The following is a 4479-nucleotide window of genomic DNA, read 5'->3' on the forward strand; positions in this document are numbered from 1 at the left end:
GGCGGGAGGAGGCAGCCTCCCCTTAGTATAACTTAGTCTCCGGAGAATGACAGCGGGCGCGCGCAAGAGGCCAGTCCGGGGATGAGGCAGCATCCTCGGGCAGCAGGCGGGAGGAGGCAGCCTCCCCTTAGTATAACTTAATCTCCGGAGAATGACAGCGGGCGCGCCTAAGAGGCTGGTCCGGGGACCAGGCACTCTCCCCGGACAACAAAGCACGTCCCCCTCCTGAGTGGACAAAAAAAATCCACTCCTGGTACCTAGAATTTTCTCCAGCGGCGGGCTGGGAGTCTAATCTTTCTCCTGGCCGAGAAAAGAGCACTCTCCCCGGACAACAAAGCACGTCCCCCTCCTGAGTGGACAAAAAAAATCCACTCCTGGTACCTAGAATTTTCTCCAGCGGCGGGCTGGGAGTCTAATCTTTCTCCTGGCCGAGAAAAGAGCACTCTCCCCGGACAACAAAGCACGTCCCCCTCCTGAGTGGACAAAAAAAATCCACTCCTGGTACCTAAGATTTTCTCCAGCGGCGGGCTGGGAGTCTAATCTTTCTCCTGGCCGAGAAAAGAGCACTTTCCCCCGGACAACAAAGCACGTCCCCCTCCTGAGTGGACAAAAAAAATCCACTCCTGGTACCTAGAATTTTCTCCAGCGGCGGGCTGGGAGTCTAATCTTTCTCCTGGCCGAGAAAAGAGCACTTTCCCCCGGACAACAAAGCACGTCCCCCTCCTGAGTGGACAAAAAAATCCACTCCTGGTACCTAGAATTTTCTCCAGCGGCGGGCTGGGAGTCTAATCTTTCTCCTGGCCGAGAAAAGAGCACTTTCCCCCGGACACCAAACCAGCCAACGTCCCCCTCCTGAGTGGACAAAAAAAATCCACTCCTGGTACCTAAAATTTTCTCCAGCGGCGGGCTTGGGACGAAAATCAATCTTCCTCCCGAAATTAAACCACTATTGGCGGACGCCAGCCCCAAGCGCCAGCCCCGACCGCCACCCCCCGACCGCCACAAGGCGACCGCCACAAGGCGACCGCCACAAGGCGACCGCCACCGGCCCCAAGCGCCAGCCCGACCGCACCCCCCGACCGCCACAAGGCGACCGCCACAAGGCGACCGCCACAAGGCGACCGCCACAAGGCGACCGCCACAAGGCGACCGCCACAAGGCGACCGCCACCGGCCCCAAGCGCCAGCCCCGACCGCCACCCCCCGACCGCCACAAGGCGACCGCCACAAGGCGACCGCCACAAGGCGACCGCCACAAGGCGACCGCCACAAGGCGACCGCCACTGGCCCCAAGCGCCAGCCCCGACCGCCACCCCCCGACCGCCACAAGGCGACCGCCCACAAGGCGACCGCCACAAGGCGACCGCCACAAGGCGACCGCCACAAGGCGACCGCCACAAGGCGACCGCCACTGGCCCCAAGCGCCAGCCCCGACCGCCACCCCCCCCCGACCGCCGACAAGGCGACCGCCACAAGGCGACCGCCACAAAGGCGACCGCCACAAGGCGACCGCCACAAGGCGACCGCCACTGGCCCCAAGCGCCAGCCCCGACCGCCACCCCCCGACCGCCACAAGGCGACCGCCACAAGGCGACCGCCACAAGGCGACCGCCACAAGGCGACCGCCACAAGGCGACCGCCACTGGCCCCAAGCGCCAGCCCCCGACCGCCACCCCCCGACCGCCACAAGGCGACCGCCACAAGGCGACCGCCACCACGGCCCCAAGCGCCAGCCCCGACCGCCACCCCCCGACCGCCACAAGGCGACCGCCACAAGCGTTAGTGGCCGCGCCCGGTACTTTACTGGACCCTATTTGGCCCGCGGACCGGGCCGGCGTCGCTTCCTTGAATGCTTAGCCGCCTTTCGAGCTGCCATGCCGGGCTTGAGTTAGTGGTTTGCGCCCGGTACTTTACTGGACCCTATTTGGCCCGCGGACCGGCCGGGCGTCGCTTCCTTGAATGCTTAGCCGCCTTTCGAGCTGCCATGCCGGGCTTGAGTTAGTGGTTTGCGCCCGGTACTCTACGTTAAAAGTCAGGCGGAACGGCTCTGAAGCTCCAGACGGTGCTTCCTTGAATGCTTAGCCGCCTTTCGAGCTGCCATGCCGGGGCTTGAGTTAGTGGTTTGCGCCCGGTACTCTACGTTAAAAGTCAGGCGGAACGGCTCTGAAGCTCCAGACGGTGCTTCCTTGAATGCTTAGCCGCCTTTCGAGCTGCCATGCCGGGCTTGAGTTAGTGGTTTGCGCCCGGTACTCTACGTTAAAAGTCAGGCGGAACGGCTCTGAAGCTCCAGACGGTGCTTCCTTGAATGCTTAGCCGCCTTTCGAGCTGCCATGCCGGGGCTTGAGTTAGTGGTTGCGCCCGGTACTCTACGTTAAAAGTCAGGCGGAACGGCTCTGAAGCTCCAGACGGTGCTTCCTTGAATGCTTAGCCGCCTTTCGAGCTGCCATGCCGGGCTTGAGTTAGTGGTTTGCGCCCGGTACTCTACGTTAAAAGTCAGGCGGAACGGCTCTGAAGCTCCAGACGGTGCTTCCTTGAATGCTTAGCCGCCTTTCGAGCTGCCATGCCGGGCTTGAGTTAGTGGTTTGCGCCCGGTACTCTACGTTAAAAGTCAGGCGGAACGGCTCTGAAGCTCCAGACGGTGCTTCCTTGAATGCTTAGCCGCCTTCGAGCTGCCATGCCGGGCTTGAGTTAGTGGTTTGCGCCCGGTACTCTACGTTAAAAGTCAGCGGAACGGCTCTGAAGCTCCAGACGGTGCTTCCTTGAATGCTTAGCCGCCTTTCGAGCTGCCATGCCCGGCGTGGGTTTCGCGTCCGCGCCCGGTACATTATGGAAGCCAAAAAAAAAAAAAAATTCTAAGTGCGAGTGGGACCGGCCTGGGGGCTTCCTTGAAAGCCCATCCGCCCTCCGAGCTCTCCCACCGGTCGTGGGTTGGCGTCCGCCACTGCTCAAAGCGAACTTCAATTATCTGCTTAATAATGTGGAACACCATTCTTAAGTAGTTTTTCCTTAATTTGGGCTCAACTGGCCGGTAATGATCCCCGGTGTCTGAGATTGATCTCAGTGATCCAAAGAGCCCTGACACGTAATACCATCCATGAGTTTAATTGAAAAACAAAAAATGTAATCTTTATGACACATAAATACAATTTGCATAATAATTTGGAACACAGTGTAGACTTCCAGCGGACCGCGCGCGGCTCGGCTGACGGCGCAGCGCGATCTGGTACCGCTGCGCGGGACGAAACACGCCCCGTGCAGAGTTCCAGGCGGCCGGGAAGACATTTAAGCGCTGCCGCTGCAGCTGCGGCGGGGATTTGCCGTCCTCCGGTGGACACGACGAGTAAATACACCAGCAATCGCACTTACACCGTGTTCCAAATTATTATGCAAGTGACATTTATCTCAGATTTTCCTAAATAGTCGATGCAAAATGAGTCAGCATAATTTTCAAGTCATCAACCATTATTTTGATGAATTCTAATTTTATTGAACAAACCTCCGAATGATCACAGAATTTTTAAAAAATAAAAAACTTAAAATGCACTGTTCCACATTATTACGCACACAGAGTTTTATAACATTTTATAGGTTTTTATGAACTGAAATGCCCATCTTAAGAATTTACAGCATTAGGAGGTCATATTTACTGAAATCAAAAGCTATTTCAAAGAAAAGACAAACAAGTTACATTTTAACATAGGACCCTTTATTTCAATAAAAAACAAAGTTACATTTTAACATAGGACCCTTTGTTCAACAGCAGCTTCACGATTCTTCCATCCACTGAACTTGTGAGTTTTTGTACAGTTTCTGGTTGAATTTCTTGGCAGATCTAAGAATAGCCTGCCAGAGCTGCTCTTTGGAATTGAACTGCCTCCCACCTTCGTAGATTTTCTGCTTGACGATGCTCCACAAGTTTTCAATAGGATTGAGGTCAGGGGAGCATGGGGGCCACACCATCAGTTTCTCTCCCTTTATTCCCATAGATGCCAAGACGTTGACGTATTTCTTGCAGCATGAGACGGTGCATTGTCATGCATGAAGATGATCTTTTGACGGAAAGCACGGTTCTTCCTGTTGTACCATGGACAGAAGTGTTGAGTCAGAAATTCCACGTAGTTAACAGACGTAATTTTGACGCCTTCAGGGACCTAAAGGGGCCAAGCAGCTCTCTCCCATGATTCCGGCCCAAAACATCACTCCGCCACCTCCCTGCTGACGCCGCAGCCTTGTTGGGCTATCGTGGCCGTCCACCAACCATCCACGACTCCATCCATCTGTAAAGTCAAGTCAAATCAAGTTTATTTGTATAGCCCTAAATCACAAGCAGTCTCAAAGGGCTTCACATAGACAGAAATTGACAATTATTCTCAAAGCATCCCCTGAGCTCTCAAAAGTGCAAGGAAAAACTTAAAAAACCCTACCTGGCCCATCCAAGGTGGCACGGCACTCGTCGGTGAACAGGACTGTCTGAAAATTT

This window comes from Syngnathus typhle, unplaced genomic scaffold, assembly GCF_033458585.1.
Source record: "Syngnathus typhle isolate RoL2023-S1 ecotype Sweden unplaced genomic scaffold, RoL_Styp_1.0 HiC_scaffold_96, whole genome shotgun sequence".
Classification (NCBI taxonomy): domain Eukaryota; kingdom Metazoa; phylum Chordata; class Actinopteri; order Syngnathiformes; family Syngnathidae; genus Syngnathus; species Syngnathus typhle.